General features: G+C 42.1%; 1 pseudogene; it reads right to left on the bottom strand.

Annotated features, from left to right (window-relative positions):
• Positions 1-17,860, bottom strand: part of LOC129866765 (homeodomain-interacting protein kinase 3-like) — a 53,434-nt pseudogene that overhangs the window by 14,379 nt on the left and 21,195 nt on the right.

Genomic DNA, 17,860 nt, shown 5'->3' with positions numbered 1-17,860 from the left:
AAATGTACCCTCCATGTCTGGAGGAAACCAGGCACCGCTCATCACCCGTCTAACGCCATCCTTATCATGAAGCATGTAGGCAGCTTTTCAGTGAGGAGGGACTGAGAGTCTGGTAAGGATAGAGGGAACAACGAATGGAGCCAAATCCTTGAGAACCTGCATCAAAAAGTACAAATAACCTTGGAATGTAAATCTTCGCCCCAGTCTAACAGGACAATGACCGCAAGCATACAGCCAAAGCCACGTTGGAAATTGCTTCAGAACAAGAATGTGAAAATCCTTGAGTGGCCCAGCTAACGCCCAGACTGGAATCCCAGTGAAAACCTATGATAAGACTTGAAGATGGCTGTTCACCACCACTATCAAGCTAACTTAACAAAGCTAGAGAAAATCTACAAGGAAGAATGGGAGAAAATACCCCAAATCCAGATGTGCAAAGCTGACACAGACATACCGAAGTCGACTGAAAGCTGTCGTCACGGCCAAAGGTGCTTCTACAAAATATTGACTCACGGGTGCGAATACATGAGATATTTCTTTAATAAATTTGCCAACATTTCTAAAAACATGTTTTCACTGTCATTATGGGGTATTGTGTGTAGAAGGATGAATTATTATTATTTATTTTTTTAAATCAATTTCGAATTTAGGCTGTATGTGGAATAAGTCAAGGGGTACGAATTCTTTCTGAAGGCACAGTACATCTACAAAGGAATCACCAACATTAAGGATAATGGAAAAACATGTCAACTTAAATGACTAAAACCAGATGTAAAGTATGTAGAAAAGATAATGGACTTATATTTTCAAATAAGATCATCTTTGAGAACTAACAATCACCACAATAAAAGCTAGACAGAGAATCAAATTCCCCCCAAAAATGTGTATTGTATTTTTGTCATTGAATAGGGACCCCACTAATTTTGTTATGTTTGAGTCAGTCAGATAGCATAAGCCATGGCAAGATGTGTGGAATTGCAGGAAATTAACTTTTGTTACTGCAGTCAACAGGAGGGCCTCTAAAAATGGTGGTCGGCGACCGCACCATTGGCCACGCCCATGGCCATGCCCCAGCCACGCCAACCACCCAAAACCCCATTTTGATCTTGAGAAAACCCTGATAGCACTACACAGATATTCTTCAAAACAAACTAGACAATAGTATTTTAATGCAGGACGTAAATAGAGCTGACCACTGCACTGCTATTGATGGCATGCGATGACTGGCCTGCCAAGTGTGGTGATGGAGTTCTGTGTGAGGTTTGTGTGAGAGGTGTCGAGCAGAACTTCCCATTAGCAGCATTCCGTCACCCCCACATCGGGAGCCTGACACAGGCACACGGCTATCCCAGCCCTCCCAAACATACCCGCAGAACAAAGACACAAGCCAAACAGGGTGTTTCGGTCTCTACTAATCCAACCTAATCAAAAAGGTTACATGTAGGTCTTCCAAACGGAGTAAATAGACACACGTCATACACTTGTAAAATATAATCCCAGTAGGAATATCAGTTACTCTTCTATTATAGTACTGCTGCTCATCCCTTGCTACTTTTGCCAGGTCAATATGCTGAGAGCCACTTGACATGCCCAGGATAGATGTAATGTGCTCCAAAATTGCCATGGAAACCTTTCCAATCCCACAAAGTGGAGGTAGGGTGACCTAGATAACTGCAACAAAAAAAAAAATCACCTTACAAAAAGACATGTTGCTCATCTGGTAACCTAGCAAAAACAATAATGAAGAGATCTACTTATTATTCAAACAACGTCATTGCTGCCCATGAGATCATTACTAAAATTGTTTTTAAAAACAGCAATAGAACAGACTTAGATTTTTGGACACTTGATCTCCTGTGGGAGCAGTGACACTGACAGTATGACAAATACAAGTTAGCATCTGTCCCTGACAGTAAAGCCAGTAAGGCCTATTGCTCAGAAAGGGTACGTCATAGCTAGCCTCTTCCAGCCAAAACACTGTGCCTTAGAGCTGCTAAAACTACAAGACCTGGCATGTGTTAGGACAGGAGGCAGGGGTTTTTCCTCACTCTGCAAAGCTGCCGCTGTATCTCTCAACACAGCCAGGAGACCGGCGAGATTAACTGGCTCTGTTTAAGGCTTGATGATTTGGATGTTATAGAGATTCAAATTGGGTTGCCACAACGCTGCACAAACACAGTGAGAGCAATGAAGTGAGAACCTGCTGATGGTGCAGGCTTGGGGTGGGGTGGGGGGGGGGGGGGGGGGGGGGGGGGGGGTCGAGGTGTGTGTGTGGTGTGTCTAGCATTAGGCTTATAAATACATTTTGCTGTGTGGCGTGGAACTGGACCCAGCGCTGGTGAGGTGCAGCAGTCAGCGGTGCTCATGGTCAGCAAAGCACTACTGCCTGGTTGTGGTCCAAATGACCACTAGACACAAGAATGACAGCCCTACCCCAGCACACCACAGAGCTTTCCCATGGTCTCCCCTTTAAGCTGGGGGACTCAGTCTCAATCACGTAGTTACTGGCCTAAGGGAAATAATCAAAGATGACACAGCCAATTTCCTGTTCCATTAATGTCCAGATTAGACATTTTGTATTCGTATACTTCACTGCTTAGAGAGCACCAACAAAATAAGACAGGGTTTCAATAAGAAAACAAACGAAAAGTGGAGGCTTTAACCATCACATTTAGAATCAAAATGCACCAGCACACAGGCATCAGGGGCTGTTACACTGCTCCACTGGTCTGTGTGTGGCCAGTCTTCACTGAGATGTCAGTTCTGTCAGTATCGTTCTCTTCCCTTGACAGTCTGCTAGCTTTGGCAATGTCAGGCAGGTGCTTTGATTTACCTGGTCATACTCCAGTGCTCCTGGGTAGAGGGGCCAGCCCAGAAAGAGCTCAGCGATGACACAGCCCAGGGACCACATGTCGATGGCCTCACAGAACGGCAGACCCAGGATGATCTCTGGAGCCCTGTATATAGGGAACACAAACAGGAAAGAGTTTAGTGGGGAGCACTTTCAACAACCATTGTTAGACTAGTACACACATACACAACAGGCATTGGATTTGTTATACTCATGGGAGGGCAGGGAACTCAAGATCTTAACTAACATGATTTATTGTGGAAAACTTGTGTATGAAGACCATGAGGTCAAACAAACAAAACGCAGTATGTACTGTATATTGAACTCCTATTAGTTCTTCACAAATACTGAGACAGAGCACACACACACAAAAAACAAATGTTTAATCAAGCTGAAGAGTGACGCTCGTGGACTTTGACGGCCATCAAGCAATTTTGCAGGCATTACCGCAAGGTTCCACTTCCATATAAAATGAAGGCCAATCAATCAGATACCATTTTAAAACCAAGGCTGAGCACAGCGGCTGCCTTGACAGATGAAACATCCATTGCCTAGCGATGGTCAGATGCAACACCCTAATTCGACCATTACAGTGTGACACACAAGGTAATCTGTGACGTCCTACTGTCATCACTCGGTTTTGATATCCTGCTGGCAGGAAAAGTCTGTCGACGGATAAATGCTGAAACAAATTCAGCGAGAGAAGGTGTGACAAAAAAAACAGGCTCTTAGTTCTAGGGAAAGGGCAGATACCTAGTCAGTTGTTCAACTGAATGTATTCCACTGAAATGTGTCTTCCACATTTAACCCAACCCCTCAATCAGAGAAGTGCATGCAAATTGGGAGGTTATATCCAGTAGCGGTGGGTGGGTAAAATAACTGGGTAAGTTGTTTGCTCTATAACAGGTTAGTTCTTATGCCTTGCCACCATGATACAGTACATTCTGAAAGTATTCAGACCTTAACTTTGTCCACATTGTTATGTTACAGCTTTATTCTAAAATTTATTAAAACATGTCAATCTACACACAATACCCCATAACGACAAAGCCAAAACAGGTTTTTAGAAATGTTTAGCAAATGTATAAAAAAAAGTAGTAAAACAAATACCTTATTTACATAAGAATTCAGACCCTTTGCTATGAGACTCTAAATTCAGCTCATGCGCATCCTGTTTCCATTGATCATCCTTGAGACGTTTCTACAACTTGGAGGCCACCTGTGGTAGATTCAATTGATAGGACATGATTTGGAAATGGACCCAACTGTCTATAAAAAGGTCCCACAATTGACAGTGCATGTCAGAGCAAAAACCAAGCCATGCGGTCGAAGGAATTGTCCGTAGAGCTTCGAGACAGGATTGTGTCGAGGCACAGATCTGGGGAAGAAACATTTCTGCAGCATTGAAGGTACCCAAGAACACAGTGTCCTCCATCACTCCTAAATGGAAGAAGTTTGGAACCACGAAGTCTCTTCCTAGAGCTGGCTGCCCAGTCAAACTAAGCAGTCGGGGGAGAAGGGACTTGGTCAGGGAGGTGACCAAGAACCCAATTGTCACTGACAGAGCTCCAGAGTTCCTCTGTGGAGATGGGAGAACCTTCCAGAAGGACAACCATCTCTGCAGCACTCCACCAAAACGGGCCTTTATGGTAGTGACCACACAAAAGCCACTCATCAGTAAAAAGGCACATGACAACCCACTAGGAGTTTCCCAAAAGGCATCAAGGAAACCAGATTATCTGGACTGATGAAACCAAGATTGAACTCCTTGGCCTGAATGCCAAGCGTCATGTCTGGAGGAAAACTGGCACCGCTCATCACCTGGCCAATACCATCCCTAAGGTGAAGCATTGTGGTGGCAGCATCATGCTGTGAGGATGTTTTTCAGCGGCAGGGACTGGGAGACTAGTCAGGGTCGAGGCAAAGATGAACGGAGCAAAGTACAGAGAGATCCTTGATGAAAACCTGCTCCAGATGATTCAGGACCTCAGACTGAGGCGAAGGTTCACCTACCAACAAGACAACGACCCTAAACACACAGTCAAAACAACGCAGGAGTGGCTTCAGTGCAAGTCTCTGAATGTCCTTGAGTGACCCAGCCAGAGCCCTTGAGAGGATCTGCAGAATAGAATGGAAACTCCCCAAATACAGGTGTGTCAAGCTTGTAGCGTCATACCCAAGAAGACTTGAGGCTATAAATCGCTGCCAAAGGTTCTTCAACATTGAACTGAGTAAAGGGTCTGAATACTTATGCAAATGTGATTTCAATTTCAAATTTTTATACATTTGCAACAATTTCTAAATTATGGGTTAGTGTGTGTAGATTGATGACGGGGGTAAAAACTATTGAATCTATTGCTGTAACGTAACATTTTGAAAAAGTCAAGGGGTATGAATACTATCCGAAAGCACTGTGTGTATAGGCCTAATGCCGAGACAATAAGACAGAGGCAGAATAAATCCAACCACACCTTTGTTTCTTCACAAAACCAGAGAGCAATACGTCAGGTGAAGTCCACAAAGCATTTTACATGTATCAAACAGTTACACGACCTACAGCAGGATCAGGCAAGTTAATGTTTCCTACATTTTCAGACTCTAAATGAACGGTTGTTTAGTAACCACGGAGAGGTACTGCAAGTCTAAAAAAAAAAACAGGAGCTGCCTCCACTATTCCAGCACCATTTCAACTTCAACTCACTTATGCTTAGTATAATATAGTGACAACTAAAAGATACCAAAAACAATTAAGTCCAAGCTAAATATGAAGTAGCTAAATATGGTTAGCATCACCGTTATAAGCATTGGCCAGTGTGGAGAACTAAGTAAAACCACAAATCCAAATCACTATCTCCATGCATGGCTTATTTTAGGTAAGGGACGATTTTAGGTAGCTAGGTAGCCAGCCACTGGAGGTCAACGACACAAAGATGCAACAATTCAAGTTTTTCTGTAAATTACAATCTGTTTTTGATATGATTGGTGTGAAGCCAAATCCAAACTGGCTTCCGTTAACACTTTTTAGCTCAATGCTGGTTGGCTATTATTTTTATGAAACAGAGACAACATTTTATCTTTCATGTTCTTTTTTTAGGTACATTTTTTGGGGGAGCCTGGCATCCATGAGTACATGCCACTTGTTATATAGTCTGTCATATTGTGCAGCAGAGACCCATAAAACTTCAGTTCAGATACAGACAAATAGGCCATCTGTAATTATTTCAGGCAAGAAAGAATGAACTACTTTCTCAAAACCTATTTTGGACATCTGAAGAGTGGGCATGGCTATGAGACGTCTGAAAAGAGAATATCAACAGTACAATCTGATATTGTGACCATGGGCACCCTCTCTTGCATCAGCAGTTAATTATGTGCCCTGATGACAGCATGGCTTAGCACACCCAGCATACAGGAAGAAGAGATGCAGAGTTACTCTATATCCAGCCCTGGACAACACTGGCAACAGCTGAGGGGGATCATGTACACCCACAGGGTGTTCGCCTCAGGCACCATTGTGAATAAGAGATAAACCAGACATAGTATAAAACCTCAGCTATCTGGGAAAGTAACACCTGTTATAAAAGGCCTTTCTCTAACAGGAAGATAAGGACAGTACATGTTTTTCTACCCTGTGCTGGAAGGGGAAGCCACAAATAACTATTTCCTGTCATTCCTAAAAAGAGCAGAAAGTTAGAGTTATGTAAAGCAAAGAAAGGACAAGGGACAAGGGACATTGAGAAACGCAAAACATTTCAACGTCAGTATCCGTCGCTTAACTTCACTAGGGTAGGGGGCAGCATAGGGAATTCTAAAACTGTTTGAATGAGGTCTGAGTATAACAGAACTCATATGGCAGGCAAAAACCCGTGAAAAAAATCCAACCAGGAAGTGTGAAATCTGAGGTTTGTAGTTTTTCCAACTCATTGCCTATCAAATATACAGTGTCTATGGGGTCATATTGCACTTCCTAAGGCTTCCACTAGATGTCAACAGTCTTTAGAACCTTGTTTGCCGCTTCTACTGTGAAGTGGGGGCGAATGAGAGGGGATTGAGTAAGGTCTCTCCCAGAGTGCCATGAGCTGACCACGCGCGTTCACGTGAGAGGTAGCTTGCATTCCATTGCAATTCTAAAGACAAAGGAATTCTCCGGTTGGAACATTATTGAAGATTTGTTAAAAACATCCTAAAGATTGATTCTATACATCGTTTGACATGTTTCTACGGACTGTAACGGAACTTTTTGACTTTGTCTGCACCTAGTGATCGCGCCTCATGAATTTTGATTACTGGGCTAAACGCGCAAACAAAAAGGAGGTATTTGGAGATAAATGATGGACTAACAAATCAAACATTTATTGTGGAACTGGGATTCCTGGGAGTGCATTCTGATGAAGATCAAAGGTAAGTGAATATTCTGTTGACTACACAACATAGCGGATATCTGTATGGCTTGGTTTTGTGTCTGAGCGCTGTACTCAGATTATTGCACGGTGTGCTTTTTCCGTAAAGCTTTTGGAAATCTGACACAGCGGTTGCATTAAGGAGAAGTGGATCTAAAATTCCACTCATAATAAACATTGCTAAAAGATACAACTGTTATGAGTATTTCTGCAAATTGATGTGGCTCTGCAAAATCACCAGATGTTTTGGAACTACTGAACATAACGCGCCAATGTAAACTCAAATTTTGGGATATCAAAACTTTACCGAACAAAACATACATGTATTGTGTAACATGAAGTCCTATGAGTGTCATCTGATGAAGATCAAAGGTTAGTGATTATTTTTTTTTTATTTATTTTTTTACTCCTGTACATGGTGTGCTTAAGGCTAAGTTCAGAAGAGTCTATTATATCATATTACAAAATGTCCCGTTAGAGATAAAGCCTCGCCTATATAACACCAGCATGAACTAAAAAAGATAACATGCAAGTAACTGATTAATCCAGGCTGGAGCAGGAAGTTCATCCCCAGAGAACGTGTTTCCTAGGCTACTGTGACCAAGGATCTGACCGCCTGGTCAACAAGGCCTGGGTATCCGCCTCCCTGTGGTCCAGGGGAATTCTGCACACTGCAGCTGTTCTGGGGAAAACACATGTCTTCCACAGGCCCAGGAGCAGGGAATATCTAACCATGGCCCTAACTAAACTCAATCTACTAAAATAAACACTACATGTGTCAGGGGAATGCCGATTAGGGGGGAGCTGTGGGGGGGTTTCCTCAACCTGTCAGCACAGCTGGGTGCAGGCGAAGACAATCTCTCTGAGCGACATTGGCTCTCCATTCCTACATCAGTTTATTCCAGTTCAGACGGTTCTCACGCTGTGTCTAGAGACATACGGCTCTACATACAGCTCTCCTGCCACGGTTCTCAACCTGCTGGGCTAAAAATACTCTGCCTCATGGGGTGCATAGCTAGAAATCTCCACAGCTGATAAACACAGCTATGTGTTCTTTGGAAAAACTTGGAGAATATTTAAATGTAGTACATCAACCTTCCATTGAGATGCCTTAACAGAAGTCAAGGATAAATGACCCAATTTAGCCCATTACCCAAGCAGCAAGAACAAGGACAGAAGCGCTCTTTGATGCAAATATAGGTAACAGACAAAATAAAAGGAAACGCCAACATAAAGTGACTTAATAGGGCGTTGGACCACCACGAGCCAGAACAGCTTCAATGCACCTTGACATAGATCCTTCAAGTGTCTGGAACTCTATTCGAGGAATGATACACCACTCTTCCACAAGAAATTCCATTATTTGGTGTTTTGATGGTGGTGGAAAAAACTGCTCTCTCAGGTGCTGCTCCAGAATCTCCCATAAGTGTTCAATTGGGTAGAGATCTGGTGACAGACGAACATGGCATAGTTTACATCGTTTTCATGTTCAACAAACCATTCAGTGACCTCGTGCCCTGTCGATGTGGGCATAGCCAAGGTCGCCATATTTACACATGACCCTAAGCATGATGTTAGTTAATTGCTTAATTAACTCAGGAACCACACCTGTATCCCTCATTTACTCAAGTGTTTCCATTTTGCCTGTACTCTTAGAGCAGAACAGCGTATGAATTTTACAGCCCTTCAAATTCACAGAAAGTTAGAAATTCCTCCATACAGATGCCACAGGACACAAAGACTAGTTTAACAAAATGTTTTGTTATGACCTAATGTTGGATATTTAGAAAGATGAGATACGATCAAGTTAATTTAAGCTAATGCGTTCTTTATGGGTTGTGGCTGAAGTGTGCTTGAGTGAGTGGCTGAACCTGTGAATATGTGCATATACATATTAGACCATTTGTGTAGCGCTCACACCCAGCGGGGAAAGCATACCGCTCATAACTGAACTCCGGCAGTGTGATAAAGGCTGCAGCCACGACCTGCCTTTCCAGAAGCTGCCCGTACAATGCACACACCATATTTGATGGAACACAGCACTTTGTGGAGCCTCGTAGGGGAGGGGGGGGGGCAACCATTCCCAGATTTAAAATACACTGGACCATTTACATGAGAGCTGCCTTATCTGGGTAAAAACAGACCAAACTGACATAGCTAGAATACTATGATGCCAAAAGAGCATTTGGATTAGCAGCTAAGAATGTAGATTAGATTACACAGGGAAGGAAGATATTAGCTTCTAGCCAACAGCCACACACAAAAAAAAATGGGCATCATTTACTTTACTCAACGACCATTAAATATCTTCCATGCCTGATTGGGTGATTAAACAAACGGACTAGAGCATCTGCACTAGCAGATAACTGCTCTCCAACTCGAGAAGGCACAGAATGAAGACCAGCGCTCCATTGAACCCATCTGCAGTCTGTCGACACAGGACATTGACTGACTTTATTAGGGACTCATCAGCAGCATCAGCCCAGACATGGCCAGATGACCCTCCTTTAATGTGCCAATTAAGAAACAGGTCTTCATCAAGCAGCCACAGGCCATTGTGTTCCTGACCATTTCTACTTTAATGATGTGTACTGCCAAGGGCATGTTTCTCTGATCAAAACAGCAGCCCTGGCTGATCAGACCACACGACCTTCTCTCTACTGTGGGATTGGATAACCATGGAAGCTTCAATCTTTGACTTAAAATTAGATTGTCAAACAGTGGTAGGGCTGGGTAGTAAACTGCATTTTACTATACACATCAGTATTGATGCACAGACCGGTTTGGATTTCTATTTTACCTTACATAATGGTATTTGTCAATGTTTCGAATGTTAAATAGAAATGTAATATTGATGAAAGTCAAACAATTCTGGCAATCGCCCATTCTTACTGCCAGTAAGAGACTGCTAACAGTCAAGAACTGCCAATTTGCTGAGAAGCATCCAGCTGCAGATGATGCATGCTGACGCCGCCTGGTCTGCGAACCTCAAAATTGTATTTTTGCGTCTCAGATAGTATGTGTGCGTGCAAACGGTAGACGTTTGTTGGTCGCGTGTATCGCACGAGTCAGTAGCTTTGTTGCAGGGCATCAGTGTGCGACGCACACACTAACTGTTGGTGGCGGTAACGCACCATCCTCTCCGGCACCATTAGACCCGTCTGAGCTTGTCTGTGTCCTGAGAAGGTATCTGCTGGAGCCAGACCCTATTGAATTTGCTAGCAAGAGCTTTGGGTATGCATGTACATGTACTTTTGCACCATGAATAGTGCCTGTGAAGCAGCGCTGGCGCTGAAGGTACTTTTGGAATGTGCACACATGCCAAAAGCAAAAAAAAAAAAAAAAAAAAAAAAAAAAAAAAAAAAAAAAAAAATCACCACAATACCCCTTGTGGCAAAAGTAAGAACTGCCATTGAATCCACTGAAAATACATGGTCAATAACGATGTTGTTTCCAGCCACAGTAAAGTCATAACGTATATAAAATAAAATAAACGACAGCTGTGATGGAAACAGGAAGTACAATTTAATAAATGCCGAAAGATACTGTAATTTTTTAATTTGACATGGTGGGATCTTTGTAAAATGTATTATGCAAGAAATGGCAGTGGAAAAGCCTTTACAGGCTGACTATACTTGCAAAATAAATGTAGAAATCTATATTATTCAATTATTGCACCAACGAGCGTCTGCGTTGCCAAGGGCTAAAATAGAAGTCTGTTCTATTTGTGACGCAGATCGCTGTGCAAGTCCTGCCTCTCCCATCTCCTCATTGGTTTATAGAAGCAGGTTCCCCACCTCATTGGTTATACCCACGTGGGTGACTGAAAGACGAACACGGTCAGTGGCAGTAATGCACCTAATATATGAAAGTTGCCCATCTCAATAGTGCAAGCTAGCTAAATTGCCATAAATGTTTAATGCTTTTCGACCTGTCCCCAAATTAATGTAATTGGTTCAGAGTTTGTTTTGATATTTTAACCTGCGTGTCGTGAACGCGTTTGGTCTGGGGGGACAAAATACATTTATGCACGATGGCGCACGCGAGCAGCCGGTTTGGGTTCCGTGTTAGGCGCAAATATTAATGTAATAAACATGATATGGAAGTAAACTTGGAGTCAAACGATGACATGGCGTACGGTCCTTCTACTACGACTCTGGGAAACCATGCAGTTTATTAGGCTACAGATTAAATAAGTGATGAACTTCACAGGGTGGAGAATGTGCACGGTATGCGCTTGATGCTTCTTTCCAGTAAATGTTGATGGTTTTATTCTGGTGACATTATGATCAATGCTCGACTCCCGTTTGACAAATACATACATTCTTGCACTTACGCATAAAAATTTTATCATGTTGACCAAGGTTTCCCCAACTTGCAGCCCACGGGTGGTTTTATTTGGTCCCCAAAGTTGAGCAAATACATTTTTTTAAAGTTGGAAATAAGACTAAAAACACCAGCAAATCAACTACAGGTGATTTTAATATTTTGGAAATCTGTTCCAAAGTATTCCCACACAGAGATGTACAGTTGAAATCGGAAGTTTACATACACTTAGGTTGGAGTCATTCAAACTCATTTTTCAACCACTCCACAAATTTCGTGTTAACCTGTTGGGGATGGGGGCGCTGTTTAGACTATTTATGCTAATGTGGCTAATTTTTTAAACGGCTTCCCACAAAATCCTTGATCGTACAATATGCATATTATTATTATTATTGGATAGAAAACAGTCTATAGTTTCTATAGGAGTTGAAATTTTGTCTCTAAGTGGAACAGAGCCCATTCTACAGCAATTTCCCTGACATGGAGTCAGATTTGAGAAATGTTGGCCACTTTTCTGAAGTCAGTTAAAAGGGCACTGTCGTTGCTATGACTATACGGACACTTCTTACGTCTTCCCCTGGATGCCTTTACGTGATGACGATTCCAACGGGCTCGATTGCGCGTTCACAGGCCCTACAAATGAAAAAACTCTGAAGCTAGTCATTCTTTGGGAGCTGCGTAACGCGCGTGGAAGACACCGACCCTCTCCTGTTCCAAGCGTTAGTTTAGCCTGTTATATTTCTCCGGTCATCTTTTCACTCGTTATAGGAGTTACAAACATCATAAAGTAGTTAATTTAAAGCGTTTTATAGCAATTTATATCCGTTTAGTGCGATTTTGGGACATTTATTTTTGCAACGATGTGAAAAGTTGGGCATGCTTTTCAGTTCATCCCGAACTCAGTTGACATTTCCACATGGCAAGAGGACAGCTTTCCACCAAAAGACGATTTCTCCCAAGAAAGGATCCTTTGCCCAAGATACTGATGGAAGAACAGCTCAAGGTAGGACATTTTTATTATGATAAATCGTGTTTCTGTCGAAACATTTTAGTGGCTTAGGACGCCATGTTTTTTGACGTAGCTTCGCTTGGCGCAAACTGTATTGAAAAGTAAGGATAAATAAAAAAATGTAATAACGCAATTGTATTAAGAATTAAATTGTCTATCAATCCCTGTCCACCCTATATTTTTTAGTCACGTTTATGAGTATTTATGTATAAGAGTAGATCACTGTCTAAGTGGCGCAAGGACATTTTCTGACCAGCTGAGCTACATTTCACATTGTCTAACCATGATTTTGGTGGCTAAATATAAACATTTTCGATCAAACTGTATATGCATGTTGTAATGTGATGTTACAGGAGTGTCATCGGAAGAATTCTGAGAAGGTTAGTGAAAAAATTAATATCTTTTGGCGATGTTGACTTTTATCGCTCACTTTGGCTAGAATCAATGCTGGGCTGCTAATTGCTATGTGCTAAGCTAATATAACGATTTATTGTGTTTTCGCTGTAAGACACTTAGAAAATCTGAAATATTGTCTGTATTCACAGGATCTGTGTCTTTCGATTCGTGTATGCTGTGTATTTTTACGAAATGTTTGATGATTAGTAGTTAGGTAAACACGTTGCTCATTGTAATTATTCTAGTCCATTTGTGATGGTGGGTGCAATTGTAAACTATGCCATATACCTGAAATATGCACTTTTTTCTAACAAAACCTATCCCATACCATAAATATGTTATCAGACTGTCATCTAATGAGTTTTTTTGTTGGTTAGGGGCTATAAATATCTTAGTTTAGCCGAATTGGTGATGGCTACTGGTGTTGGTGGACAAATAAAAGATGGTGGATTATGCTAATGTGTTTTTAGGTAATAGATGTACATCTTTACATATTGTGTCTTCCCTGTAAAACATTTTAAAAATCGGAAATGTTGACTGGATTCATAAGATCTGTGTCTTTCATTAGCTGTATTGGACTTTAATGTGTGAAAGTTAAATATTTTAAAAAAATATTTTTTTTGAATTTCGCGGCACTGGTTTTTCAGTGGGGGGGGGGGGGGTGTGCCGCTAGCGCCACGCTGATCCTAGACAGGTTAACAAACTATAATTTTGGCAAGTCGGTTAGGACATCTACTTTGTGCATGACAAGTAATTTTTCCAACAATTGTTTAAAGACAGATTATTTCACTTATAACTCACTATCACATTCCAGTGGGTCAGAAGTTTACATTTACTAAATTACCTGTGCCTTTAAACAACTTGGAAAATTCCAGAAAATTATGTCACAGCTTTAGAAGCTTCAGATAGGCTAATTGACATAATTTGAGTCAATTGGAGGAGTACCTGCGTATGTATTTCAAGGCCTACCTTCAAACTCAGTGCCTCTTTGCTTGACATCATGGGAAAAATGAAAAGAAATCAGCCAAGACCTCAGAAAAAAAATTGTAGACCTCCACAAGTCTGGTTCATCCTTGGGAGCAATTTCCAAACGCCTGAAGGTACCACGTTCATCTGTACAAACAATAGCACGCAAGTATAAACACCATGGGACCACGCAGCCATCATACCGATCAGGAAGGAGACGCATTCTGTCTCTTAGAGATTAACGTACTTATGTGCGAAAAGTGTAAATCAATGCCAGAACAACAGCAAAGGACCTTGTGAAGATGCTGGAGGATACTGGAACAAAAATATCTATATCCACATAACCTGATCTATATCGACATAACCTGAGAAGCCGCTCAGCAAGGAAGAAGCCACTGCTACAAAACCGCCATAAAAAAAGCCAGACTACGGTTTGCAGCTGCAAATGGGGACAAAGATCGGACATTTTGGAGAAATGTCCTCTGGTCTGATGAAACAAAAATAGAACTGTTTGGCCATAATGACCATTGTTATGTTTGGAGGAAAAAGGGGGAGGCTTGCAAGCCGAAGAACACCATCCCAACCGTGAAGCACGGGGGTGGCATCATCATGTTGTGGGGGTGCTTTGCTGCAGGAGGGACTGGTGAACTTCACAAAAATAGATGGCATCATGATGTAGGAAAATGATGTGGATATATTGAAGCAACATCTCAAGACGTCAGTCAGGAAGTTAAAGCTTGGTCGCAAATGGGTCTTCCAAATGGACAATGACCCCAAACATACTTCCAAAGTTGTGGCAAAAATGGAAACAAAGTCAAGGTATTGGAGTGGCCATCACAAAGCCCTGACCTCAACCATATATAAATTTGTGGGCAGAACTGTGTGCGAGCTCTGTCAGGAGGAATGGGACAAAATTCACCCAACGTATTGTGGGAAGCTAGTGGAAGGCTACCCGACACATTTGACCCAAGTTAAACAATTTAAAGGCAATGTTACCAAATACTCATTGAGTGCATGTAAACTTCTGACCCACTGGGAATGTGATGAAATAAATAAAAGTTGAAATAAATCATTCTCTCTACTATTATTCTGACATTTCACATTCTTAAAATAAAAGTGGTGATCCTAACTGACCTAAGACAGGGAATTAATTTTTACTAGGATTAAATGTCAGGAATTGTGAAAAACTGGGTTTAAATGTATTTGGCTAAGGAGTATGTAAACTTCCGACTTCAACTAACTAATATATATATATATATATATATATATATATATATATATATATATATATATATATATATATATATATATATATATATATATATATATATATACACTGCTCAAAAAAATAAATGGAACACTTAAACAACACAATTTAACTCCAAGTCAATCACACTTCTGTGAAATCAAACTGTCCACTTAGGAAGCAACACTGATTGACAATAAATTTCACATGCTGTTGTGCAAATGGAATAGACAAAAGGTGGAAATTATAGGCAATTAGCAAGACACCCCCCAAAACAGGAGTGATTCTGCAGGTGGTGACCACAGACCACTTCTCAGTTCCTATGCTTTCTGGCTGATGTTTTGGTCACTTTTGAATGCTGGCGGTGCTCTCACTCTAGTGGTAGCATGAGACGGAGTCTACAACCCACACAAGTGGCTCAGGTAGTGCAGTTCATCCAGGATGGCACATCAATGCGAACTGTGGCAAAAAGGTTTGCTGTGTCTGTCAGCGTAGTGTCCAGAGCATGCAGGCGCTACCAGGAGACAGGCCAGTACATCAGGAGACGTGGAGGAGTCCGTAGGAGGGAAACAACCCAGCAGCAGGACCGCTACCTCCGCCTTTGTGCAAGAAGGTGCACTGCCAGCGCCCTGCAAAATGACCTCCAGCAGGCCACAAATGTGCATGTGTCAGCATATGGTCTCACAAGGGGTCTGAGGATCTCATCTCGGTACCTAATGGCAGTCAGGCTACCTCTGGCGAGCCCATGGAGGGCTGTGCGGCCCCACAAAGAAATGCCACCCCACACCATGACTGACCCATCGCCAAACCGGTCATGCTGGAGGATGTTGCAGGCAGCAGAACGTTCTCCACGGCGTCTCCAGACTCTGTCACGTCTGTCACATGTGCTCAGTGTGAACCTGCTTTCATCTGTGAAGAGCACAGGGCGCCAGTGGCGAATTTGCCAATCTTGGTGTTCTCTGGCAAATGCCAAACGTCCTGCACGGTGTTGGGCTGTAAGCACAACCCCCACCTGTGGACGTCGGGCCCTCATACCACCCTCATGGAGTCTGTTTCTGACCGTTTGAGCAGACACATGCACATTTGTGGCCTGCTGGAGGTCATTTTGCAGGGCTCTGGCAGTGCTCCACCTGCTCCTCCTTGCACAAAGGCGGAGGTAGCGGTCCTGCTGCTGGGTTGTTGCCCTCCTACGGCCTCCTCCACATCTCATGATGTACTGGCCTGTCTCCTGGTAGCGCCTCCATGCTCTGGACACTACGCTGACAGACACAGCAAACCTTCTTGCCACAGCTCGCATTGATGTGCCATCCTGGATGAGCTGCACTACCTGAGCCACTTGTGTGGGTTGTAGACTCCGTCTCATGCTACCACTACAGTGAAAGCACCGCCAGCATTCAAAAGTGACCAAAACATCAGCCAGGAAGCATAGGAACTGAGAAGTGGTCTGTGGTCACCACCTGCAGAACCACTCCTTTATTGGGGGTGTCTTGCTAATTGCATATAATTTCCACCTGTAGTCTATTCCATTCGCACAACAGCATGTGAAATTCATTGTCAATCAGTGTTGCTTCCTAAGTGGACAGTTTGATTTCACAGAAGTGTGATTGACTTGGAGTTACATTGTGTTGTTTAAGTGTTCCCTTTATTTTTTTGAGCAGTGTATATATATATATTATCGTATACAAAATGTAAGCAAGGTTTGAAATTATTAGGTTTTAGTCAAATTCTGTTCCGGCCCCTTGACCATCTGCTCAAGAAAAATATAAAAACTAAATTCCGAAGGGTGAATCTAATCCATATCCACAGAGCCTACCAGCACTATCTGCCCGCTGTTGGTTAGAGTGCATGTGCCAAGACCAGAGTAGGCACAATTGAGACAAAACTAAAAATCGGTAGAGTTGAAAATCCATGGAAACACATTGAACATTAGATTTTTATTTGGTGAACAAAAACTTAAGCGAAAAAGTATATTGCATGCACTGTTATTTATCCGCAACAAGTCAGTTTGGTGGAAACACACCACTGGTGGAAAATTGCAGATATTTCCTTTGTGCGGATCCCCCCCCCCCCCCAAAAAAAATATATATATATATACACATGTATATATATATATATATATATAAAAAGAAAATGAGTCTCACCTTTCCACAGACAGTTCATATTAGTGTGTATCCCAAACTGTTCGGACGCTACAGACAGAAGTTGGCAGATCGGCTGTACCGACTTCAGATGAGTCACAAAACGCTTGTGGGGGTCTTACGAGCAAAACAGAGGACACCATCGTGTTAATGAGAGTCATCTTTCCAGAGGGGTCATAGTAGTTTGTAGGCCAAGCCTTTTAAACGCTAAAGACAAGTATTTTGTGTAGATCTTTGACAAACAATGACAATTAAATCATTTTTAATGCCACCTTGTAACACAACAAAATGTGGGAAAAAGTCAAGGGGTGTGAATACTTTCTGTAAGCATCGTGCATTTTTAGGCATTTCAAATAACAGATGAAACGCTTACATATTATTATTTTTATTTTATTTTTAAATCGGGGGACAGCCATGCATAAACCGATGAAGCGTAGCCTTCAGTCATATTCCTAGCCTATCAAATGGAGAGCGAGCGAGCGAATAGGCATTTTTTTTTTTTTTACAGCTAGACAAGATAGTAAGTCG

The sequence above is a fragment of the Salvelinus fontinalis genome, chromosome 12 (assembly GCF_029448725.1).
Source record: "Salvelinus fontinalis isolate EN_2023a chromosome 12, ASM2944872v1, whole genome shotgun sequence".
Lineage (NCBI taxonomy): Eukaryota > Metazoa > Chordata > Actinopteri > Salmoniformes > Salmonidae > Salvelinus > Salvelinus fontinalis.
Note: the sequence above shows the minus strand (reverse complement) of the source record. Positions and strands in the feature narration are given on the sequence as shown.